This window comes from Oncorhynchus masou, unplaced genomic scaffold (genome assembly GCF_036934945.1).
Source record: "Oncorhynchus masou masou isolate Uvic2021 unplaced genomic scaffold, UVic_Omas_1.1 unplaced_scaffold_1727, whole genome shotgun sequence".
Classification (NCBI taxonomy): Eukaryota; Metazoa; Chordata; class Actinopteri; order Salmoniformes; family Salmonidae; genus Oncorhynchus; species Oncorhynchus masou.
Genome location: NW_027016788.1, coordinates 10,080 through 37,500, shown reverse-complemented (window position 1 = coordinate 37,500; position 27,421 = coordinate 10,080). Strand labels below are relative to the sequence as shown.

The 27,421-nt window shown below is 45.7% G+C and overlaps 1 pseudogene; it reads left to right on the top strand.

Moving 5' to 3' along the window:
- LOC135539165 (serine protease HTRA3-like) overlaps nucleotides 1-27,204 on the top strand; it is a 42,791-nt pseudogene extending 15,587 nt beyond the window's left edge.
- Nucleotides 27,205-27,421: the final 217 nt, after the last annotated feature.

Below are 27,421 nucleotides of genomic sequence, written 5' to 3'. Positions count from 1 at the left end.
TCTCTGTAGGTCTGAGGGGCTGAATCTATCTGTGTCTCTCTATCTCAATGTCTCTATTGGTCTGAGGGTGTCTAATCTCTCTCTGTGAATCTCTCTCTCTCTCTAGGTCTCTCTCTGAATCTCTCTGAGGGGCTGTCTCAGGTCAATGAGGGGCTCTATAGGTCAAACAGGGGCTCTCTCTAGGTCAATCTTCTAGGTCTGTCTATAGGTCTGAGGGGCTCTCATAGGTCTCTGTGTCTAGGTCAATGAGGGGCTCTAGGTTAAACAGGGGCACCCACGAAGGGGTCTCTCTGTCTCTCTCTCTCTCTCTGTGTCTCTGGGCTCTATAGGTCTCTGTAGGTCTCTCTATAGGTCTCTGTGTCTCTCTCTCTGGTCTCTCTCTCTCTGTGTCTCTGTCTGAGGGCTGAATCTAATGAAGGGCTGAATCTCAGGTCAATGAGGCTGGAATCTCTAGGTCTTCTCAATCTCTGTGTCTCTCAATTCTGAATCTATAGGTCTGAGGGGCTCTATATCCCTCTGAGGGGCTTTCTCTCTGAATCTTTCTCTCTTTTTCTCTCTCTATAGGTCTTTCTCTCTCTTTCTCTCTTTTTTTTTTTGATGAGCAGTATGGTAACTGAGGGACCTCTGTTAACGAAGGGTGTCAGGTTGATGAATCTATAGGTCAATGAGGCTGAATCTATGGTCAATGAGGGGCAGAATCTATAGTCCAATGAGGCTGAATCTATAGGTCAATGAGGGACTGAATCTAATGAAGGGCAGTTACAGGTCATTGAGGGGCTGAATCTATAGGTCAATGAGGGGCTGAATCTATAGGTTAATGAGGGGCTGAATCTATTGGTCAATGAGGGCTGAATCTATAGGTCAATGAGGGGCTGAATCTCCACATTGGTCAATGAGGGGCTGAATCTATATAGGTCAATGAGGGCTGAATCTATTGGTCAATGAGGGGCTGAATCTATAGGAATGAGGGGCTGAATCTATGGTCAATGAGGGGCTGAATCTATAGGTCAATGAGGGGCTGAATCTATTGGTCAATGAGGGGTAGATCTACAGGTCAATGAGGGGCTGAATCCTATAGGTCAATGAGGGGCTGAATCTATAGGTCAATGATGGGCTGAATCTATAGGTCAATGAGGATGAATCTATAGGTCAATGAGGGGCTGAATCTAGGTCAATGAAGGGGCTGAATCTATAGGTAAATGAGGGCTGAATCTAATGATGAGGGCTGAATCTACAGGTCATTGAGGCTGAATCTATAGGTCAATGATGGGGCTGAATCTATTAGGTCAATGAGGGGCTGAATCTAATGAAGGGCAGAATCTATAGGTCAATGAGGGGCTGAATCTATAGGTCAATGAGGGGCTGAATCTATAGGTCAATGAGGGGCTGAATCTATAGGTCAATGAGGGGCTGAATCTATAGGTCAATGAGGGGCTGAATCTATAGGTCAATGAGGGGCTGAATCTATAGGTCAATGAGGGGCTGAATCTATAGGTCAATGAGGGGCTGAATCTATAGGTCAATGAGGGGGAATCTAGGTCAATGAGGGCAGAATCTATAGGTCAATGAGGGCTGAATCTATAGGTCAATGAGGGGCTGAATCTATAGGTCAATGAGGGGCTGAATCTCAATAGGTCAATGAGGGGCTGAATCTATAGGTCAATGAGGGGCTGAATCTATAGGTCAATGAGGGGCTGAATCTATAGGTCAATGAGGGGCTGAATCTATAGGTCAATGAGGGGCTGAATCTATAGGTCAATGAGGGGCTGAATCTATAGGTCAATGAAGGGCTGAATCTATAGCTGTCAAAAGAGGGGGCTGAATCTATAGGTCAATGAGGGGCTGAATCTATAGGTCAATGAGGGGCTGAATCTATAGGTCAAGGGGCTGAGGGGCTGAATCTATAGGTCAATGAGGGGCTGAATCTAATAGGTCAAGGTGAGGGGCTGAATCTATAGGTCTAAGGAGGGCTGAATCTATAGGTCAATGAGGGCTGAATCTCTTGGTCAATGAGGGGCTGAATCTATAGGTCAATGAGGGGCTGAATCTATAGGTCAATGAAGGGCTGAATATAGGTCAATGAGGGCTGTCAATCAAGGGCTGAGGGCTGAATCTATGGGTCAAAGAGGGCTATGATGAATCTACAGGTCAATGAGGGGCTGAATCTCAGGTCAAATGAGGGGCTGAATCTATAGGTCAATGAGGGGCTGAATCTATAGGTCAATGAAGGGCTGAATCTATAGGTCAATGAGGGGCTGAATCTATAGGTCAATGAGGGCTGAATCTATAGGTCAATGAGGGGCTGAATCTATAGGTCAATGAGGGGCTGAAGGTCATTGAGGGGATCTGGAATGAGGGCTGAACAGGTCAATGAGGGGCTGAATCTGAATAGGTCAATGAGGGGCTGAATCTACAGGTCAATGAGGGGCTGAATCTATAGGTCAATGAGGGGCTGAATCTATAGGTCAATGAGGGGCTGAATCTATAGGTCAATGAGGGGCTGAATCTATAGGTCAATGAGGGGCTGAATCTATAGGTCAATGAGGGGCTGAATCTATAGGTCAATGAGGGGCTGAATCTATAGGTCAATGAGGGGGTCATAGGTGATGGGGCTGAATCTATAGGTCAATGAGGGGCTGAATCTATAGGTCAATGAGGGCTGAATCTATAGGTCAATGAGGGGCTGAATCAGTAAATGAGGGGCTGAATCTAATGAAGGGGCTGAATCTACAGGTCATTGAAGAAGGGCTGAATGTTGGTCAATGAGGGGCTGAATCATAGGTCAATGAGGGGCTGAATCTAATGAAGGCTGAATCTAGGATGAGGGCTGAATCTATAGGTCAATGAGGGCTGAATCTATCAATCAGCTGTCTATAGATGAGGGGCTGAATCTATAGGGCTGGTCAATGAGGGGCTGAATCTATAGGTCAATGAGGGGCTGAATCTATGAGCTGAATCTATAGGTCAATGAGGGGCTGAATCTATAGGTCAATGAGGGGCTGAATCTATAGGTCAATGAGGGGCTGAATCTATAGGTCAAAGAGGGGCTGAATCTATAGGTCAATGAGGGCTGAATCTATAGGTCAAGAGGGGCTGAATCTATAGGTCAATGAGGGGCAGGAATCTATAGGTCAATGAGGGGCTGAAATCAATGAGGGCTCAATGTCAATGGGGCAGAATCTACAGGTCATAGGTCAATGAGGGGCTGAATCTATAGGTCAATGAGGGGCTGAATCTATAGGTCAATGAGGCTGTCAATGAGGGCTGAATCTATAGGTGATGAGGGGCTGAATCTATAGGTCAATGAGGGGCTGAATCTATAGGTCAATGAGGGGCTGAATCTATAGGTCAATGAGGGCTGAATCTATAGGTCAGAAGAGGTCAAAGAGGGCTGAATCTATAGGTCAATGAGGGGCTGAATCTGTAGGGTCAATGAGGGGCTGAATCTATAGGTCAATGAGGGGCTGAATCTATAGGTCAAAATGAGGGGCTGAATCTATTGGTCAATGAGGGACTGAATCTAATGAAGGGCAGAATCTACAGGTCATTGAGGGGCTGAATCTATAGGTCAATGAGGGGCTGAATCTATAGGTCAATGAGGGGCTAATGAGGGGCTGAATCTAATGAAGGGGCTGAATCTACAGGTCAATGAGGGGCTGAATCTATTGGTCAGGGTCTAATGAAGGGCAGAATCTAGGTCAATGAGGTCTATTGAAGGGGCTGAATCTATAGGTCAATGAGGGGCTGAATCTATAGGTCAATGAGGGGCTGAATCTATAGGTCAATGAGGGGCTGAATCTATAGGTCAATGAGGGGCTGAATCTATAGGTCAATGAGGGGCTGAATCTATAGGTCAATGAGGGGCTGAATCTATAGGTTAATGAGGGGCTGAATCTAATGAAGGGCTGAATCTACAGGTCAATGAGGGGCTGAATCTATAGGTCAATGAGGGGCTGAATCTATAGGTCAATGATGGGCAGAATCTATTAGGTCAATGAGGGGATTAATCTATAGGTCAATGAGGGGCTGAATCTATAGGTCAATGAAGGGCTGAATCTATAGGTAAATGAGGGGCTGAATCTAATGAAGGGCTGAATCTACAGGTCATTGAGGGGCTGAATCTATAGGTCAATGAGGGGCTGAATCTATAGGTTAATGAGGGGCTGAATCTAATGAAGGGCTGAATCTACAGGTCAATGAGGGCTGAATCTATAGGTCAATGAGGGGCTGAATCTATAGGTCAATGAGGGGCTGCTGAATCTATGGGTCAATGAGGGGCTGAATCTATAGGTCAATGAGGGCTGAATCTATAGGTAAATGAGGGGCTGAATCTAATGAAGGGCTGAATCTACAGGTCATTGAGGGGCTGAATCATAGGTCAATGAGGGGCTGAATCTATAGGTCAATGAGGGGCTGAATCTAATGAAGGGCTGAATCTACAGGTCAATGAGGGGCTGAATCTATAGGTCAATGAGGGGCTGAATCTATAGGTCAATGAGGGGCTGAATCTATAGGTCAATGAGGGGCTGAATCTATAGGTCAATTAGGGGCTGAATCTATAGGTCAATGAGGGGCTGAATCTATATGTCAATGAGGGGCTGAATCCTTAGATCGATGAGGGGCTGAATCTATAGGTCAATGAGGGGCTGAATCTATAGGTCAATGAGGGGAATCTATAGGTCAATGAGGGGCTGAATCTATAGGTCAATGAGGGGCTGAATCTAATAGGTCAATGAGGGGCTGAATCTATAGGTCAATGAGGGGCTGAATCTATATGTCAATTAGGGGCTGAATCTATAGGTCAATGAGGGGCTGAATCTATATGTCAATGAGGGGCTGAATCTGAATCTGGGAATCTTTAGAATCTATTGGTCAATGAGGGGCTGAATCTATAGGTCGATGAGGGGCTGAATCTATAGGTCAATGAAGGGCTGAATCTATAGGTCAAAGAGGGGCTGAATCTATAGGTCAATGAGGGGCTGAATCTATAGGTCAATGAGGGGATGAATCTATAGATCAATGAGGGGCTGAATCTATAGGTCAATGAGGGGCTGAATCTAATGAGGGGCTGAATCTATAGGTCAAAGAGGGGCTGAATCTATAGGTCGATGAGGGGCTGAATCTATTGGTCGATGAGGGGCTGAATCTCTTGGTCAATGAGGGGCTGAATCTATTGGTCAATGAGGGGCTGAATCTGTTGGTCAATGAAGGGCTGAATATGTTGGTCAATGAGGGCTGAATCTACAGGTCAATGAGGGGCTGAATCTATAGGTCAATGAGGGGCTGAATCTACAGGTCAATGAGGGGCTGAATCCAGGTCAATGAGGGGCTGAATCTACAGGTCAATGAGGGGCTGAATCTATAGGTCAATGAGGGGCTGAATCTATAGGTCAATGAGGGGCTGAATCTATAGGTCAATGAGGGGCTGAATCTATAGGTCAATGAGGGCTGAATCTATAGGTCAATGAGGGGCTGAATCTACAGGTCAATGAGGGGCTGAATCTACAGGTCAATGAGGGGCTGAATCTACAGGTCAATGAGGGGCTGAATCTACAGGTCAATGAGGGGCTGAATCTACAGGTCAATGAGGGGCTGAATCTACAGGTCAATGAGGGGCTGAATCTATAGGTCAATGAGGGCTGAATCTATAGGTCAATGAGGGGCTGAATCTATAGGTCAATGAGGGGCTGAATCTATAGGTCAATGAGGGGCTGAATCTATAGGTCAATGAGGGGCTGAATCTATAGGTCAATGAGGGGCTGAATCTATAGGTAAATGAGGGGCTGAATCTATAGGTCAAATGATTGAGGGCTGAATCTATAGGTCAATGAGGGGCTGAATCTATAGGTCAATGAGGGCTGAATCTATAGGTCAATGAGGGGCTGAATCTAATGAGGGGCTGAATCTATAGGTCAATGAGGGGCTGAATCTATAGGTCAATGAAGGGCTGAATATGTTGGTCAATGAAGGGCTGAATATGTTGGTCAATGAGGGGCTGAATCTATTGGTCAATGAGGGGCTGAATCTAATGAAGGGCAGAATCTATAGGTCAATGAGGGGCTGAATCTATAGGTCAATGAGGGGCTGAATCTATACGTCAATCAGGGGCTGAATCTATAGATCAACGAGGGGCTGAATCTAATGAAGGGCTGAATCTATAGATCAATGAGGGGCTGAATCTATAGGTCAATGAGGGGCTGAATCGATGAGGAGCTGAAATGAGGGGCTGAATCTATAGGTCAATGAGGGCTGAATCTATAGGTCAATGAGGGGCTGAATCTATAGGTCAATGAGGGCTGAATCTATAGGTCAAAGAGGGGCTGAATCTATAGGTCAATGAGGGGCTGAATCTACAGGTCAATGAGGGGCTGAATCTATAGGTCAATGAGGTCTGAATCTATAGGTCAATGAGGGGCTGAATCTATTGGTCAATGAGGGGACTGAATCAATGAGGGCTGAATCTACAGGTCATTGAAGGGCTGAATCTATAGGTCAATGAGGGGCTGAATCTATAGGTCAATGAGGGGCTGAATCTATAGGTCAATGAGGGGCTGAATCTATAGGTCAATGAGGGGCTGAATCTATAGGTCGATGAGGGGCTGAATCTATAGGTCGATGAGGGGCTGAATCTATATAGGAATCAATGAGGGGCTGAATCTATAGGTCAATGAGGGGCTGAATCTATAGGTCAATGAGGGCTGAATCTATAGGTCAATGAGGGGCTGAATCTAATGAGGGGCTGAATCTATAGGTCAATGAGGGGCTGAATCTATAGGTCAATGAAGGGCTGAATATGTTGGTCAATGAGGGGCTGAATCTATTGGTCAATGAGGGGCTGAATCTAATGAAGGGCAGAATCTATAGGTCAATGAGGGGCTGAATCTATAGGTCAATGAGGGGCTGAATCTATAGGGCTGGTCAATGAGGGGCTGAATCTATAGATCAATGAGGGGCTGAATCTGAAGGGCTGAATCTATAGTCAATGAGGGGCTGAATCTATAGGTCAATGAGGGGCTGAATCTGTAGGTCAATGAGGGGCTAATGAGGGGCTGAATCTAAGGTCAAAGAGGGGCTGAATCTATAGGTCAATGAGGGCTGAATCTATAGGTCAATGAGGGGCTGAATCTATAGGTCAAGAGGGGCTGAATCTATAGGTCAAAGAGGGTCTGAATCTATAGGTCAAAGAGGGTCTGAATCTATAGGTCAAAGAGGGGCTGAATCTATAGGTCAATGAGGGGCAGAATCTATAGGTCAAAGAGGGGCTGAATCTATAGGTCAAAGAGGGGCTGAATCTATAGGTCAAAGAGGGGCTGAATCTATAGGTCAATGAGGGGCTGAATCTATAGGTCAATGAGGGGCTGAATCTATAGGTCAAAGAGGGGCTGAATCTATAGGTCAAAGAGGGGCTGAATCTATAGGTCGATGAGGGGCTGAATCTGTTGGTCAATGAGGGGCTGAATCTATAGGTCAATGAGGGGCTGAATCTATAGGTCAATGAGGGGCTGAATCTATTGGTCAATGAGGGACTGAATCTAATGAAGGGCAGAATCTACAGGTCATTGAAGGGCTGAATCTATAGGTCAATGAGGGGCTGAATCTATAGGTTAATGAGGGGCTGAATCTAATGAAGGGCTGAATCTACAGGTCAATGAGGGGCTGAATCTACAGGTCAATGAGGGGCTGAATCTATAGGTCAATGAGGGGCTGAATCTATAGGTCAATGAGGGGCTGAATCTATAGGTCAATGAGGGGCTGAATCTATAGGTCAATGAGGGGCTGAATCTATAGGTCAATGAGGGGCTGAATCTATAGGTTAATGAGGGGCTGAATCTAATGAAGGGCTGAATCTACAGGTCAATGAGGGGCTGAATCTATAGGTCAATGAGGGGCTGAATCTATAGGTCAATGATGGGCAGAATCTATTAGGTCAATGAGGGGATTAATCTATAGGTCAATGAGGGCTGAATCTATAGGTCAATGAAGGGCTGAATCTATAGGTAAATGAGGGGCTGAATCTAATGAAGGGCTGAATCTACAGGTCATTGAGGGGCTGAATCTATAGGTCAATGAGGGGCTGAATCTATAGGTTAATGAGGGGCTGAATCTAATGAAGGGCTGAATCTACAGGTCAATGAGGGGCTGAATCTATAGGTCAATGAGGGGCTGAATCTATAGGTCAATGAGGGGCTGAATCTATAGGTCAATGAGGGGCTGAATCTATATGTCAATTAGGGGCTGAATCTATAGGTCAATGAGGGGCTGAATCTATATGTCAATGAGGGGCTGAATCCTTAGATCGATGAGGGGCTGAATCTATAGGTCAATGAGGGGCTGAATCTATAGGTCAATGAGGGGCTGAATCTATAGGTCAATGAGGGGCTGAATCTATAGGTCAATGAGGGGCTGAATCTATATGTCAATTAGGGGCTGAATCTATAGGTCAATGAGGGGCTGAATCTATATGTCAATGAGGGGCTGAATCCTTAGATCGATGAGGGGCTGAATCTATAGGTTAATGAGGGGCTGAATCTATAGGTCAATGAGGGGCTGAATCTATAGGTCAATGAGGGACTGAATCTAATGAAGGGCAGAATCTACAGGTCATTGAAGGGCTGAATCTATAGGTCAATGAGGGGCTGAATCTATAGGTCAATGAGGGGCTGAATCTATAGGTCAATGAGGGGCTGAATCTATAGGTCAATGAGGGGCAGAATCTATAGGTCAATGAGGGGCTGAATCTATAGGTCAATGAGGGACTGAATCTAATGAAGGGCAGAATCTACAGGTCATTGAAGGGCTGAATCTATAGGTCAATGAGGGGCTGAATCTATAGGTTAATGAGGGGCTGAATCTAATGAAGGGCTGAATCTACAGGTCAATGAGGGGCTGAATCTACAGGTCAATGAGGGGCTGAATCTATAGGTCAATGAGGGGCTGAATCTATAGGTCAATGAGGGGCTGAATCTATAGGTCAATGAGGGGCTGAATCTATAGGTCAATGAGGGGCTGAATCTATAGGTCAATGAGGGGCTGAATCTATAGGTTAATGAGGGGCTGAATCTAATGAAGGGCTGAATCTACAGGTCAATGAGGGCTGAATCTATAGGTCAATGAGGGGCTGAATCTATAGGTCAATGATGGGCAGAATCTATAGGTCAATGAGGGGATTAATCTATAGGTCAATGAGGGGCTGAATCTATAGGTCAATGAAGGGCTGAATCTATAGGTAAATGAGGGCTGAATCTAATGAAGGGCTGAATCTACAGGTCATTGAGGGCTGAATCTATAGGTCAATGAGGGGCTGAATCTATAGGTTAATGAGGGGCTGAATCTAATGAAGGGCTGAATCTACAGGTCAATGAGGGGCTGAATCTATAGGTCAATGAGGGGCTGAATCTATAGGTCAATGAGGGGCTGAATCTATAGGTCAATGAGGGGCTGAATCTATATGTCAATTAGGGGCTGAATCTATAGGTCAATGAGGGGCTGAATCTATATGTCAATGAGGGGCTGAATCCTTAGATCGATGAGGGGCTGAATCTATAGGTCAATGAGGGGCTGAATCTATAGGTCAATGAGGGGCAGAATCTATAGGTCAATGAGGGGCTGAATCTATAGGTCAATGAGGGGCTGAATCTATAGGTCAATGAGGGCTGAATCTATAGGTCAATGAGGGGCTGAATCTATATGTCAATTAGGGGCTGAATCTATAGGTCAATGAGGGGCTGAATCTATATGTCAATGAGGGGCTGAATCCTTAGATCGATGAGGGGCTGAATCTATAGGTCGATGAGGGGCTGAATCTATAGGTCAATGAAGGGCTGAATCTATAGGTCAAAGAGGGGCTGAATCTATAGGTCAATGAGGGGCTGAATCTATAGGTCAATGAGGGGATGAATCTATAGATCAATGAGGGGCTGAATCTATAGGTTCAATGAGGGGCTGAATCTAATGAGGGGCTGAATCTATAGGTCAAAGAGGGGCTGAATCTATAGGTCAATGAGGGGCTGAATCTATAGGTCAAAGAGGGGCTGAATCTATAGGTCGATGAGGGGCTGAATCTATTGGTCGATGAGGGGCTGAATCTCTTGGTCAATGAGGGGCTGAATCTATTGGTCAATGAGGGGCTGAATCTGTTGGTCAATGAAGGGCTGAATATGTTGGTCAATGAGGGGCTGAATCTACAGGTCAATGAGGGGCTGAATCTATAGGTCAATGAGGGGCTGAATCTACAGGTCAATGAGGGGCTGAATCTACAGGTCAATGAGGGGCTGAATCTACAGGTCAATGAGGGGCTGAATCTACAGGTCAATGAGGGGCTGAATCTACAGGTCAATGAGGGGCTGAATCTACAGGTCAATGAGGGGCTGAATCTATAGGTCAATGAGGGGCTGAATCTATAGGTCAATGAGGGCTGAATCTATAGGTCAATGAGGGGCTGAATCTATAGGTCAATGAGGGGCTGAATCTATAGGTCAATGAGGGGCTGAATCTATAGGTCGATGAGGGGCTGAATCTATAGGTCAATGAGGGGCTGAATCTATAGGTCAATGAGGGGCTGAATCTATAGGTCAATGAGGGCTGAATCTATAGGTCAATGAGGGGCTGAATCTAATGAGGGGCTGAATCTATAGGTCAATGAGGGGCTGAATCTGTAGGTCAATGAGGGCTGAATCTGTAGGTCAATGAGGGGCTGAATCTGTAGGTCAATGAGGGGCTGAATCTATAGGTCGATGAGGGCAGAATCTATAGGTCGATGAGGGGCAGAATCTATAGGTCAATGAGGGGCTGAATCTATAGGTCAATGAGGGGCTGAATCTATAGGTCAATGAGGGGCTGAATCTATAGGTCAATGAGGGGCTTAATCTATAGGTCAATGAGGGGCTTAATCTATAGGTCAATGAGGGGCTGAATCTATAGGTCAATGAGGGGCTGAATCTATAGGTCAATGAAGGGCTGAATATGTTGGTCAATGAGGGGCTGAATATGTTGGTCAATGAGGGGCTAAATATGTTGGTCAATGAGGGGCTGAATCTGGTCAATGAGGGGCTGAATCTATTGGTCAATGAGGGGCTGAATCTAATGAAGGGCAGAATCTATAGGTCAATGAGGGGCTGAATCTATAGGTCAATGAGGGGCTGAATCTATAGGTCAATGAAGGGCTGAATTTATAGGTCAATTAGGGGCTGAATCTATAGGTCAATGAGGGGCTGAATCTATAGGTCAATGAGGGCTGAATCTATAGGTCAATGAGGGGCTGAATATGTTGTTCAATGAGGGGCTGAATCTATAGGTCAATGAGGGGCTGAATCTATAGGTCAATGAGGGGCTGAATCTATAGGTCAATGAGGGGCTGAATCTATAGGTCAATGAGGGGCTGAATCTATAGGTCAATGAGGGGCTGAATCTATAGGTCAATGAGGGGCTGAATCTATAGGTCAATGAAGGGCTGAATATGTTGGTCAATGAGGGGCTGAATCTATTGGTCAATGAGGGGCTGAATCTAATGAAGGGCAGAATCTATAGGTCAATGAGGGGCTGAATCTAATGAAGGGCAGAATCTATAGGACAATGAGGGGCTGAATCTATAGGTCAATGAGGGGCTTAATCTATAGGTCAATGAAGGGCTGAATATGTTGGTCAATGAGGGGGCTGAATCTATTGGTCAATGAGGGGCTGAATCTAATGAAGGGCAGAATCTATAGGTCAATGAGGGGCTGAATCTATAGGTCAATGAGGGGCTGAATCTAATGAGGGGCTGAATCTATAGGTCAAAGAGGGCTGAATCTATAGGTCAATGAGGGGCTGAATCTGTAGTTCAATGAGGGGCTGAATCTATAGGTCAAAGAGGGGCTGAATCTATAGGTCAAAGAGGGGCTGAATCTATAGGTCAAAGAGGGTCTGAATCTATAGGTCAAAGAGGGTCTGAATCTATAGGTCAAAGAGGGGCTGAATCTATAGGTCAATGAGGGGCTGAATCTATAGGTCGATGAGGGGCTGAATCTATAGGTCAATGAGGGGCTGAATCTATAGGTCAATGAGGGGCTGAATCTATAGGTCAATGAGGGGCTGAATCTATAGGTCAAAGAGGGGCTGAATCTATAGGTCGATGAGGGCTGAATCTGTTGGTCAATGAGGGGTGAATCTATAGGTCAATGAGGGGCTGAATCTATAGGTCAATGAGGGGCTGAATCTATTGGTCAATGAGGGGCTGAATCTATAGGTTAATGAGGGGCTGAATCTAATGAAGGGCAGAATCTAAAGGTCATTGAGGGGCTGAATCTATAGGTCAATGAGGGGCTGAATCTATAGGTTAATGAGGGCTGAATCTAATGAAGGGCTGAATCTACAGGTCAATGAGGGGCTGAATCTACAGGTCAATGAGGGGCTGAATCTATAGGTCAATGAGGGGCTGAATTTATAGGTCAATGAGGGGCTGAATCTATAGGTCAATGAGGGGCTGAATCTATAGGTCAATGAGGGGCTGAATCTATAGGTCAATGAGGGGCTGAATCTATAGGTTAATGAGGGGCTGAATCTAATGAAGGGCTGAATCTACAGGTCAATGAGGGGCTGAATCTATAGGTCAATGAGGGGCTGAATCTATAGGTCAATGATGGGCAGAATCTATAGGTCAATGAGGGGATTAATCTATAGGTCAATGAGGGGCTGAATCTATAGGTCAATGAAGGGCTGAATCTATAGGTAAATGAGGGGCTGAATCTAATGAAGGGCTGAATCTACAGGTCATTGAGGGGCTGAATCTATAGGTCAATGAGGGGCTGAATCTATAGGTTAATGAGGGGCTGAATCTAATGAAGGGCTGAATCTACAGGTCAATGAGGGGCTGAATCTATAGGTCAATGAGGGGCTGAATCTATAGGTCAATGAGGGGCTGAATCTATAGGTCAATGAGGGGCTGAATCTATATGTCAATGAGGGGCTGAATCTATAGGTCAATGAGGGGCTGAATCTATATGTCAATGAGGGGCTGAATCCTTAGATCGATGAGGGGCTGAATCTATAGGTCAATGAGGGGCTGAATCTATAGGTCAATGAGGGGCTGAATCTATAGGTCAATGAGGGGCTGAATATGTTGTTCAATGAGGGGCTGAATCTATAGGTCAATGAGGGGCTGAATCTATAGGTCAATGAGGGGCTGAATCTATAGGTCAATGAGGGGCTGAATCTATAGGTCAATGAGGGGCTGAATCTATAGGTCAATGAGGGGCTGAATCTATAGGTCAATGAGGGGCTGAATCTATAGGTCAATGAAGGGCTGAATATGTTGGTCAATGAGGGGCTGAATCTATTGGTCAATGAGGGGCTGAATCTAATGAAGGGCAGAATCTATAGGTCAATGAGGGGCTGAATCTAATGAAGGGCAGAATCTATAGGTCAATGAGGGGCTGAATCTATAGGTCAATGAGGGGCTTAATCTATAGGTCAATGAAGGGCTGAATATGTTGGTCAATGAGGGGCTGAATCTATTGGTCAATGAGGGCTGAATCTAATGAAGGGCAGAATCTATAGGTCAATGAGGGGCTGAATCTATAGGTCAATGAGGGGCTGAATCTAATGAGGGGCTGAATCTATAGGTCAAAGAGGGGCTGAATCTATAGGTCAATGAGGGGCTGAATCTGTAGGTCAATGAGGGCTGAATCTATAGGTCAAAGAGGGGCTGAATCTATAGGTCAAAGAGGGGCTGAATCTATAGGTCAAAGAGGGTCTGAATCTATAGGTCAAAGAGGGTCTGAATCTATAGGTCAAAGAGGGGCTGAATCTATAGGTCAATGAGGGGCTGAATCTATAGGTCGATGAGGGGCTGAATCTATAGGTCAATGAGGGGCTGAATCTATAGGTCAATGAGGGGCTGAATCTATAGGTCAATGAGGGGCTGAATCTATAGGTCAAAGAGGGGCTGAATCTATAGGTCGATGAGGGGCTGAATCTGTTGGTCAATGAGGGGGTGAATCTATAGGTCAATGAGGGGCTGAATCTATAGGTCAATGAGGGGCTGAATCTATTGGTCAATGAGGGGCTGAATCTATAGGTTAATGAGGGGCTGAATCTAATGAAGGGCAGAATCTAAAGGTCATTGAGGGGCTGAATCTATAGGTCAATGAGGGGCTGAATCTATAGGTTAATGAGGGGCTGAATCTAATGAAGGGCTGAATCTACAGGTCAATGAGGGGCTGAATCTACAGGTCAATGAGGGGCTGAATCTATAGGTCAATGAGGGGCTGAATTTATAGGTCAATGAGGGGCTGAATCTATAGGTCAATGAGGGGCTGAATCTATAGGTCAATGAGGGGCTGAATCTATAGGTCAATGAGGGGCTGAATCTATAGGTCAATGAGGGGCTGAATCTATAGGTTAATGAGGGGCTGAATCTAATGAAGGGCTGAATCTACAGGTCAATGAGGGGCTGAATCTATAGGTCAATGAGGGGCTGAATCTATAGGTCAATGATGGGCAGAATCTATAGGTCAATGAGGGGATTAATCTATAGGTCAATGAGGGGCTGAATCTATAGGTCAATGAAGGGCTGAATCTATAGGTAAATGAGGGGCTGAATCTAATGAAGGGCTGAATCTACAGGTCATTGAGGGGCTGAATCTATAGGTCAATGAGGGGCTGAATCTATAGGTTAATGAGGGGCTGAATCTAATGAAGGGCTGAATCTACAGGTCAATGAGGGGCTGAATCTATAGGTCAATGAGGGGCTGAATCTATAGGTCAATGAGGGGCTGAATCTATAGGTCAATGAGGGGCTGAATCTATATGTCAATTAGGGGCTGAATCTATAGGTCAATGAGGGGCTGAATCTATATGTCAATGAGGGGCTGAATCCTTAGATCGATGAGGGGCTGAATCTATAGGTCAATGAGGGGCTGAATCTATAGGTCAATGAGGGGCAGAATCTATAGGTCAATGAGGGGCTGAATCTATAGGTCAATGAGGGGCTGAATCTATAGGTCAATGAGGGGCTGAATCTATAGGTCAATGAGGGGCTGAATCTATATGTCAATTAGGGGCTGAATCTATAGGTCAATGAGGGGCTGAATCTATATGTCAATGAGGGGCTGAATCTGTTGGTCAATGAAGGGCTGAATATGTTGGTCAATGAGGGGCTGAATCTACAGGTCAATGAGGGGCTGAATCTATAGGTCAATGAGGGGCTGAATCTACAGGTCAATGAGGGGCTGAATCTACAGGTCAATGAGGGGCTGAATCTACAGGTCAATGAGGGGCTGAATCTACAGGTCAATGAGGGGCTGAATCTACAGGTCAATGAGGGGCTGAATCTACAGGTCAATGAGGGGCTGAATCTATAGGTCAATGAGGGGCTGAATCTATAGGTCAATGAGGGGCTGAATCTATAGGTCAATGAGGGGCTGAATCTATAGGTCAATGAGGGGCTGAATCTATAGGTCAATGAGGGGCTGAATCTATAGGTCGATGAGGGGCTGAATCTATAGGTCAATGAGGGGCTGAATCTATAGGTCAATGAGGGGCTGAATCTATAGGTCAATGAGGGCTGAATCTATAGGTCAATGAGGGGCTGAATCTAATGAGGGGCTGAATCTATAGGTCAATGAGGGGCTGAATCTGTAGGTCAATGAGGGGCTGAATCTGTAGGTCAATGAGGGGCTGAATCTGTAGGTCAATGAGGGGCTGAATCTATAGGTCGATGAGGGGCAGAATCTATAGGTCGATGAGGGGCAGAATCTATAGGTCAATGAGGGGCTGAATCTATAGGTCAATGAGGGGCTGAATCTATAGGTCAATGAGGGGCTGAATCTATAGGTCAATGAGGGGCTTAATCTATAGGTCAATGAGGGGCTTAATCTATAGGTCAATGAGGGGCTGAATCTATAGGTCAATGAGGGGCTGAATCTATAGGTCAATGAAGGGCTGAATATGTTGGTCAATGAGGGGCTGAATATGTTGGTCAATGAGGGGCTAAATATGTTGGTCAATGAGGGGCTGAATCTGGTCAATGAGGGGCTGAATCTATTGGTCAATGAGGGGCTGAATCTAATGAAGGGCAGAATCTATAGGTCAATGAGGGGCTGAATCTATAGGTCAATGAGGGGCTGAATCTATAGGTCAATGAAGGGCTGAATTTATAGGTCAATTAGGGGCTGAATCTATAGGTCAATGAGGGGCTGAATCTATAGGTCAATGAGGGGCTGAATCTATAGGTCAATGAGGGGCTGAATATGTTGTTCAATGAGGGGCTGAATCTATAGGTCAATGAGGGGCTGAATCTATAGGTCAATGAGGGGCTGAATCTATAGGTCAATGAGGGGCTGAATCTATAGGTCAATGAGGGGCTGAATCTATAGGTCAATGAGGGGCTGAATCTATAGGTCAATGAGGGGCTGAATCTATAGGTCAATGAAGGGCTGAATATGTTGGTCAATGAGGGGCTGAATCTATTGGTCAATGAGGGGCTGAATCTAATGAAGGGCAGAATCTATAGGTCAATGAGGGGCTGAATCTAATGAAGGGCAGAATCTATAGGTCAATGAGGGGCTGAATCTATAGGTCAATGAGGGGCTTAATCTATAGGTCAATGAAGGGCTGAATATGTTGGTCAATGAGGGGCTGAATCTATTGGTCAATGAGGGGCTGAATCTAATGAAGGGCAGAATCTATAGGTCAATGAGGGGCTGAATCTATAGGTCAATGAGGGGCTGAATCTAATGAGGGGCTGAATCTATAGGTCAAAGAGGGGCTGAATCTATAGGTCAATGAGGGGCTGAATCTGTAGGTCAATGAGGGGCTGAATCTATAGGTCAAAGAGGGGCTGAATCTATAGGTCAAAGAGGGGCTGAATCTATAGGTCAAAGAGGGTCTGAATCTATAGGTCAAAGAGGGTCTGAATCTATAGGTCAAAGAGGGGCTGAATCTATAGGTCAATGAGGGGCTGAATCTATAGGTCGATGAGGGGCTGAATCTATAGGTCAATGAGGGGCTGAATCTATAGGTCAATGAGGGGCTGAATCTATAGGTCAATGAGGGGCTGAATCTATAGGTCAAAGAGGGGCTGAATCTATAGGTCGATGAGGGGCTGAATCTGTTGGTCAATGAGGGGTGAATCTATAGGTCAATGAGGGGCTGAATCTATAGGTCAATGAGGGGCTGAATCTATTGGTCAATGAGGGGCTGAATCTATAGGTTAATGAGGGGCTGAATCTAATGAAGGGCAGAATCTAAAGGTCATTGAGGGGCTGAATCTATAGGTCAATGAGGGGCTGAATCTATAGGTTAATGAGGGGCTGAATCTAATGAAGGGCTGAATCTACAGGTCAATGAGGGGCTGAATCTACAGGTCAATGAGGGGCTGAATCTATAGGTCAATGAGGGGCTGAATTTATAGGTCAATGAGGGGCTGAATCTATAGGTCAATGAGGGGCTGAATCTATAGGTCAATGAGGGGCTGAATCTATAGGTCAATGAGGGGCTGAATCTATAGGTTAATGAGGGGCTGAATCTAATGAAGGGCTGAATCTACAGGTCAATGAGGGCTGAATCTATAGGTCAATGAGGGGCTGAATCTATAGGTCAATGATGGGCAGAATCTATAGGTCAATGAGGGGATTAATCTATAGGTCAATGAGGGGCTGAATCTATAGGTCAATGAAGGGCTGAATCTATAGGTAAATGAGGGGCTGAATCTAATGAAGGGCTGAATCTACAGGTCATTGAGGGGCTGAATCTATAGGTCAATGAGGGGCTGAATCTATAGGTTAATGAGGGGCTGAATCTAATGAAGGGCTGAATCTACAGGTCAATGAGGGGCTGAATCTATAGGTCAATGAGGGGCTGAATCTATAGGTCAATGAGGGGCTGAATCTATAGGTCAATGAGGGGCTGAATCTATATGTCAATTAGGGGCTGAATCTATAGGTCAATGAGGGGCTGAATCTATATGTCAATGAGGGGCTGAATCCTTAGATCGATGAGGGGCTGAATCTATAGGTCAATGAGGGGCTGAATCTATAGGTCAATGAGGGGCAGAATCTATAGGTCAATGAGGGGCTGAATCTATAGGTCAATGAGGGGCTGAATCTATAGGTCAATGAGGGGCTGAATCTATAGGTCAATGAGGGGCTGAATCTATATGTCAATTAGGGGCTGAATCTATAGGTCAATGAGGGGCTGAATCTATATGTCAATGAGGGGCTGAATCCTTAGATCGATGAGGGGCTGAATCTATAGGTCGATGAGGGGCTGAATCTATAGGTCAATGAAGGGCTGAATCTATAGGTCAAAGAGGGGCTGAATCTATTGGTCAATGAGGGGCTGAATCTATAGGTCAATGAGGGGATGAATCTATAGATCAATGAGGGGCTGAATCTATAGGTCAATGAGGGGCTGAATCTAATGAGGGGCTGAATCTATAGGTCAAAGAGGGGCTGAATCTATAGGTCGATGAGGGGCTGAATCTATTGGTCAATGAGGGGCTGAATCTATTGGTCAATGAGGGGCTGAATCTGTTGGTCAATGAAGGGCTGAATATGTTGGTCAATGAGGGGCTGAATCTACAGGTCAATGAGGGGCTGAATCTATAGGTCAATGAGGGGCTGAATCTACAGGTCAATGAGGGGCTGAATCTACAGGTCAATGAGGGGCTGAATCTACAGGTCAATGAGGGGCTGAATCTACAGGTCAATGAGGGGCTGAATCTACAGGTCAATGAGGGGCTGAATCTACAGGTCAATGAGGGGCTGAATCTACAGGTCAATGAGGGGCTGAATCTACAGGTCAATGAGGGGCTGAATCTATAGGTCAATGAGGGGCTGAATCTATAGGTCAATGAGGGGCTGAATCTATAGGTCAATGAGGGGCTGAATCTATAGGTCAATGAGGGGCTGAATCTATAGGTCGATGAGGGCTGAATCTATAGGTCAATGAGGGCTGAATCTATAGGTCAATGAGGGGCTGAATCTATAGGTCAATGAGGGCTGAATCTATAGGTCAATGAGGGGCTGAATCTAATGAGGGGCTGAATCTATAGGTCAATGAGGGGCTGAATCTATAGGTCAATGAGGGGCTGAATCTGTAGGTCAATGAGGGGCTGAATCTGTAGGTCAATGAGGGGCTGAATCTATAGGTCAATGAGGGGCTGAATCTATAGGTCGATGAGGGGCTGAATCTATAGGTCGATGAGGGGCAGAATCTATAGGTCAATGAGGGGCTGAATCTATAGGTCAATGAGGGGCTGAATCTATAGGTCAATGAGGGGCTGAATCTATAGGTCAATGAGGGGCTTAATCTATAGGTCAATGAGGGGCTTAATCTATAGGTCAATGAGGGGCTGAATCTATAGGTCAATGAGGGGCTGAATCTATAGGTCAATGAAGGGCTGAATATGTTGGTCAATGAGGGGCTGAATATGTTGGTCAATGAGGGGCTAAATATGTTGGTCAATGAGGGGCTGAATCTGGTCAATGAGGGGCTGAATCTATTGGTCAATGAGGGGCTGAATCTAATGAAGGGCAGAATCTATAGGTCAATGAGGGGCTGAATCTATAGGTCAATGAGGGGCTGAATCTATAGGTCAATGAAGGGCTGAATTTATAGGTCAATTAGGGGCTGAATCTATAGGTCAATGAGGGGCTGAATCTATAGGTCAATGAGGGGCTGAATCTATAGGTCAATGAGGGGCTGAATCTGTAGGTCAATGAGGGGCTGAATATGTTGGTCAATGAGGGGCTGAATCTATAGGTCAATGAGGGGCTGAATCTATAGGTCAATGAGGGGCTGAATCTATAGGTCAATGAGGGGCTGAATCTATAGGTCAATGAGGGGCTGAATCTATAGGTCAATGAGGGGCTGAATCTATAGGTCAATGAGGGGCTGAATCTATAGGTCAATGAAGGGCTGAATATGTTGGTCAATGAGGGGCTGAATCTATTGGTCAATGAGGGGCTGAATCTAATGAAGGGCAGAATCTATAGGTCAATGAGGGGCTGAATCTAATGAAGGGCAGAATCTATAGGTCAATGAGGGGCTGAATCTATAGGTCAATGAGGGGCTTAATCTATAGGTCAATGAAGGGCTGAATATGTTGGTCAATGAGGGGCTGAATCTATTGGTCAATGAGGGGCTGAATCTATTGGTCAATGAGGGGCTGAATCTAATGAAGGGCAGAATCTATAGGTCAATGAGGGGCTGAATCTATAGGTCAATGAGGGGCTGAATCTATAGGTCAATGAGGGGCTGAATCTATAGGTCAATGAGGGGCTGAATCTATAGGTCAATGAGGGGCTGAATCTATAGGTCAATGAGGGGCTGAATCTATAGGTCAATGAGGGGCTGAATCTATAGGTCAATGAGGGGCTGAATCTATAGGTCAATGAGGGGCTGAATATGTTGGTCAATGAGGGGCTGAATCTATTGGTCAATGAGGGGCTGAATCTAATGAAGGGCAGAATCTATAGGTCAATGAGGGGCTGAATCTAATGAAGGGCAGAATCTATAGGTCAATGAGGGGCTGAATCTATAGGTCAATGAGGGGCTTAATCTATAGGTCAATGAAGGGCTGAATATGTTGGTCAATGAGGGGCTGAATCTATTGGTCAATGAGGGGCTGAATCTAATGAAGGGCAGAATCTATAGGTCAATGAGGGGCTGAATCTATAGGTCAATGAGGGGCTGAATCTATAGATCAACGAGGGGCTGAATCTAATGAAGGGCTGAATCTATAGATCAATGAGGGGCTGAATCTATAGGTCAATGAGGGGCTGAATCTAATGAGGGGCTGAATCTATAGGTCAAAGAGGGGCTGAATCTATAGGTCAATGAGGGGCTGAATCTGTAGGTCAATGAGGGGCTGAATCTATAGGTCAAAGAGGGGCTGAATCTATAGGTCAAAGAGGGGCTGAATCTATAGGTCAAAGAGGGTCTGAATCTATAGGTCAAAGAGGGTCTGAATCTATAGGTCAAAGAGGGGCTGAATCTGTAGGTCAATGAGGGGCTAAATCTATAGGTCAAAGAGGGGCTGAATCTATAGGTCGATGAGGGGCTGAATCTGTTGGTCAATGAGGGGGTGAATCTATAGGTCAATGAGGGGCTGAATCTATAGGTCAATGAGGGGCTGAATCTATTGGTCAATGAGGGACTGAATCTAATGAAGGGCAGAATCTACAGGTCATTGAGGGGCTGAATCTATAGGTCAATGAGGGGCTGAATCTATAGGTTAATGAGGGGCTGAATCTAATGAAGGGCTGAATCTACAGGTCAATGAGGGGCTGAATCTACAGGTCAATGAGGGGCTGAATCTACAGGTCAATGAGGGGCTGAATCTATAGGTCAATGAGGGGCTGAATCTATAGGTCAATGAGGGGCTGAATCTATAGGTCAATGAGGGGCTGAATCTATAGGTCAATGAGGGGCTGAATCTATAGGTCAATGAGGGGCTGAATCTATAGGTTAATGAGGGGCTGAATCTAATGAAGGGCTGAATCTACAGGTCAATGAGGGGCTGAATCTATAGATCAATGAGGGGCTGAATCTATAGGTCAATGAGGGGCTGAATCTAATGAGGGGCTGAATCTATAGGTCAAAGAGGGGCTGAATCTATAGGTCAATGAGGGGCTGAATCTGTAGGTCAATGAGGGGCTGAATCTATAGGTCAAAGAGGGGCTGAATCTATAGGTCAAAGAGGGGCTGAATCTATAGGTCAAAGAGGGTCTGAATCTATAGGTCAAAGAGGGTCTGAATCTATAGGTCAAAGAGGGGCTGAATCTATAGGTCAAAGAGGGGCTAAATCTATAGGTCAAAGAGGGGCTGAATCTATAGGTCGATGAGGGGCTGAATCTGTTGGTCAATGAGGGGGTGAATCTATAGGTCAATGAGGGGCTGAATCTATAGGTCAATGAGGGGCTGAATCTATTGGTCAATGAGGGACTGAATCTAATGAAGGGCAGAATCTACAGGTCATTGAGGGGCTGAATCTATAGGTCAATGAGGGGCTGAATCTATAGGTTAATGAGGGGCTGAATCTAATGAAGGGCTGAATCTACAGGTCAATGAGGGGCTGAATCTACAGGTCAATGAGGGGCTGAATCTATAGGTCAATGAGGGGCTGAATCTATAGGTCAATGAGGGGCTGAATCTATAGGTCAATGAGGGGCTGAATCTATAGGTCAATGAGGGGCTGAATCTATAGGTCAATGAGGGGCTGAATCTATAGGTTAATGAGGGGCTGAATCTAATGAAGGGCTGAATCTACAGGTCAATGAGGGGCTGAATCTATAGGTCAATGAGGGGCTGAATCTATAGGTCAATGAGGGGCTGAATCTATAGGTCAATGATGGGCAGAATCTATAGGTCAATGAGGGGATTAATCTATAGGTCAATGAGGGGCTGAATCTATAGGTCAATGAAGGGCTGAATCTATAGGTAAATGAGGGGCTGAATCTAATGAAGGGCTGAATCTACAGGTCATTGAGGGGCTGAATCTATAGGTCAATGAGGGGCTGAATCTATAGGTTAATGAGGGGCTGAATCTAATGAAGGGCTGAATCTACAGGTCAATGAGGGGCTGAATCTATAGGTCAATGAGGGGCTGAATCTATAGGTCAATGAGGGGCTGAATCTATAGGTCAATGAGGGGCTGAATCTATAGGTCAATGAGGGGCTGAATCTATATGTCAATGAGGGGCTGAATCTATAGGTCAATGAGGGGCTGAATCTATATGTCAATGAGGGGCTGAATCCTTAGATCGATGAGGGGCTGAATCTATAGGTCAATGAGGGGCAGAATCTATAGGTCAATGAGGGGCTGAATCTATAGGTCAATGAGGGGCTGAATCTATAGGTCAATGAGGGGCTGAATCTATAGGTCAATGAGGGGCTGAATCTATAGGTCAATGAGGGGCTGAATCTATATGTCAATTAGGGGCTGAATCTATAGGTCAATGAGGGGCTGAATCTATATGTCGATGAGGGGCTGAATCCTTAGATCGATGAGGGGCTGAATCTATAGGTCGATGAGGGGCTGAATCTATAGGTCAATGAAGGGCTGAATCTATAGGTCAATGAGGGGCTGAATCTAATGAAGGGCTGAATATGTTGGTCAATGAGGGGCTGAATATGTTGGTCAATGAGGGGCTGAATATGTTGGTCAATGAGGGGCTGAATATGTTGGTCAATGAGGGGCTGAATATGTTGGTCAATGAGGGGCTGAATCTGGTCAATGAGGGGCTGAATCTATTGGTCAATGAGGGGCTAAATCTAATGAAGGGCAGAATCTATAGGTCAATGAGGGGCTGAATCTAATGAAGGGCTGAATCTATAGGTCAACGAGGGGCTGAATATGTTGGTCAATGAGGGGCTGAATATGTTGGTCAATGAGGGGCTGAATATGTTGGTCAATGAGGGGATGAATCTGGTCAATGAGGGGCTGAATCTATAGGTCAATGAGGGGCTGAATCTATAGGTCAATGAGGGGCTGAATCTATAGGTCGATGATGGGCTGAATCTATAGGTCGATGAGGGGCTGAATCTATAGGTCAATGAGGGGCTGAATCTATAGGTCGATGAGGGGCTGAATCTATAGGTCGATGAGGGGCTGAATCTATAGGGCGATGAGGGGCTGAATCTATAGGTCGATGAGGGGCTGGATTTATTGGTCAATGAGGGGCTGAATATGTTGGTCAATGAAGGGCTGAATATGTTGGTCAATGAGGGGCTGAATCTACAGGTCAATGAGGGGCTGAATCTGTAGGTCAATGAGGGGCTGAATCTATTGGTCAATGAGGGGCTGAATCTATTGGTCATTGAGAGGCTGAATCTATAGGTCAATGAGGGGCTGAATCTATAGGTCAATGAGTGGCTGAATCTATAGGTCAATGAGGGGCTGAATCTATAGGTCAATGAGGGGCTGAATCTATAGGTCGATGAAGGGCTGAATATGTTGGTCAATGATGGGCTGAATCTATAGGTCAATGAGGGGCTGAATCTAATGAAGGGCAGAATCTATAGGTCAATGAGGGGATGAATCTATAGATCAATGAGGGGATGAATCTATAGATCAATGAGGGGATGAATCTATAGGTCAATGAGGGGCTGAATCTAATGAAGGGCAGAATCTATAGGTCAATGAGGGGATGAATCTATAGATCAATGAGGGGATGAATCTATAGATCAATGAGGGACTGAATATGTTGGTCAATGAGGGGCTGAATATGTTGGTCAATGAGGGGCTGAATATGTTGGTCAATGAGGGGCTGAATCTAATGAAGGGCAGAATCTATAGGTCAATGAGGGGCTGAATCTATAGGTCAATGAGGGGATGAATCTATAGATCAATGAGGGGCTGAATCTATAGGTCAATGAGGGGCTGAATCTAATGAAGGGCAGAATCTATAGGTCAATGAGGGGATGAATCTATAGATCAATGAGGGGATGAATCTATAGATCAATGAGGGGCTGAATCTATAGGTCGATGAGGGGCTGAATCTATTGGTCGATGAGGGGCTGAATCTATTGGTCGATGAGGGGCTGAATCTATTGGTCAATGAAGGGCTGAATATGTTGGTCAATGAGGGGATGAATCTATAGATCAATGAGGGGCTGAATCTATAGGTCAATGAGGGGCTGAATCTAATGAGGGGCTGAATCTATAGGTCAATGTGGGGCTGAATCTATAGGTCAATGAGGGGATGAATCTATAGGTCAATGAGGGGATGAATCTATAGATCAATGAGGGGCTGAATCTATAGGTCAATGAGGGGCTGAATCTAATGAGGGGCTGAATCTATAGGTCGATGAGGGGCTGAATCTATAGGTCGATGAGGGGCTGAATCTAATGAGGGGCTGAATCTATAGGTCAAAGAGCGGCTGAATCTATAGGTCAATGAGGGGCTGAATCTATTGGTCGATGAGGGGCTGAATCTATTGGTCAATGAGGGGCTGAATCTATAGGTCAATGAGGGGATGAATCTATAGATCAATGAGGGGCTGAATCTATAGGTCAATGAGGGGCTGAATCTAATGAGGGGCTGAATCTATAGGTCGATGAGGGGCTGAATCTATAGGTCGATGAGGGGCTGAATCTAATGAGGGGCTGAATCTATAGGTCAAAGAGCGGCTGAATCTATAGGTCAATGAGGGGCTGAATCTATTGGTCGATGAGGGGCTGAATCTATTGGTCAATGAGGGGCTGAATCTATTGGTCAATGAGGGGCTGAATATGTTGGTCAATGAAGGGCTGAATCTATAGGTCAATGAGGGGCTGAATCTATAGGTCAATGAGGGGCTGAATCTACAGGTCAATGAGGGGCTGAATCTACAGGTCAATGAGGGGCTGAATCTATAGGTCAATGAGGGGCTGAATCTACAGGTCAATGAGGGGCTGAATCTACAGGTCAATGAGGGGCTGAATCTACAGGTCAATGAGGGGCTGAATCTATAGGTCAATGAGGGGCTGAATCTATAGGTCAATGAGGGGCTGAATCTATAGGTCAATGAGGGGCTGAATCTATAGGTCAATGAGGGGCTGAATCTATAGGTCGATGAGGGGCTGAATCTATAGGTCGATGAGGGGCTGAATCTATAGGTCGATGAGGGGCTGAATCTAATGAGGGGCTGAATCTATAGGTCAATGAGGGGCTGAATCTATAGGTCAATGAGGGGCTGAATCTGTAGGTCAATGAGGGGCTGAATCTATAGGTCAATGAGGGGCTGAATCTATAGGTCAATGAGGGGCTGAATCTACAGGTCAATGAGGGGCTGAATCTGTAGGTCAATGAGGGGCTGAATCTATAGGTCAATGAGGGGCTGAATCTATAGGTCAATGAGGGGCTGAATCTATAGGTCAATGAGGGGCTGAATCTATAGGTCAATGAGGGGCTGAATCTATAGGTCGATGAGGGGCTGAATCTATAGGTCGATGAGGGGCTGAATCTGTAGGTCGATGAGGGGCTGAATCTATTGGTCAATGAGGGGCTGAATCTAATGAGGGGCTGAATCTATAGGTCGATGAGGGGCTGAATCTATAGTTCGATGAGGGGCTGAATCTGTAGGTCAATGAGGGGCTGAATCTATAGGTCGATGAGGGGCTGAATCTATAGGTCGATGAGGGGCTGAATCTGTAGGTCGATGAGGGGCTGAATCTATAGGTCGATGAGGGGCTGAATCTGTAGGTCGATGAGGGGCTGAATCTGTAGGTCGATGAGGGGCTGAATCTATAGGTCGATGAGGGGCTGAATCTATAGGTCGATGAGGGGCTGAATCTGTAGGTCGATGAGGGGCTGAATCTATAGGTCGATGAGGGGCTGAATCTATAGGTCGATGAGGGGCTGAATCTGTAGGTCGATGAGGGGCTGAATCTATAGGTCGATGAGGGGCTGAATCTATTTCCCCAGAGTCAGATGAACTTGTGGACACCATTTTAACTTCTCTGTGTCCAGCATGAAGGAAGTTAGTGGTTGAACTAACCCATGCTGTCTGTAAAATGACTAGTCTGTGGTATCTTCACTCTCTTTATCAACCCTTCTGTAGCTTACCTGTGTGTGGTCTGTGTGTGTGTGGTGTGTGTGGTCTGTGTGTGTGTGGTCTGTGTGTGTGTGGTCTGTGTGTGTGTGGTCTGTGTGTGTGTGGTCTGTGTGTGCGGTCTGTGTGTGTGCGGTCTGTGTGTGTGCGGTCTGTGTGTGTGTGTGTGTGTGTGTGTGTGTGTGGTCTGTGTGTGTGTGGTCTGTGTGTGTGTGTGTGTGTGTGGTGTGTGTGTGGTCTGTGTGTCTGTGTGTGTGTCTGTGTGTGTGTCTGTGTCTGTGTGTGTCTGTGTCTGTGTGTGTGCAGGACGGGGAGGTGATAGGCATCAATACCCTCAAGGTGACAGCAGGAATCTCCTTCGCCATTCCTTCAGACCGTATCGGGCGCTTTCTCACTGAGTCTCAGCACAACAAACACAGTGCAGGTCAGTCTGTGTGTGTCTGTGGTGTTGTCTAGGTAACCACAGAATGCTGAGTGGTCATTATCGTATTCCAGAACCCCAGTCAGATGCAGGTGACACACACACACACACACACACACACACACACACACACACACACACACACACACACACACACACACACACACACACACACACACACACACACTCCTGTGCAGGAATGCAACAAACACAGTGCAGGTCAGTCTGTGTGTGTGGTTTTGTGTGGTTTCGTGTGTGTGTGTGCCTAATTTGTGTGTGTGTGTGTGTCTGTGTTGTTGTCTAGGTAACCACAGAATGCTGAGTGGTCATTATCGTATTCCAGAACCCCAGTCAGATGCAGGTGACACACACACACACACACCTGTGCAGGAATGTGAAAATAAATAGAAAATAGTGATTTCATAATGTGCTGTTTTTCTTTCATCAGTAACGACAGGAGTGAAGAAGAAGCGTCTGATTGGCATT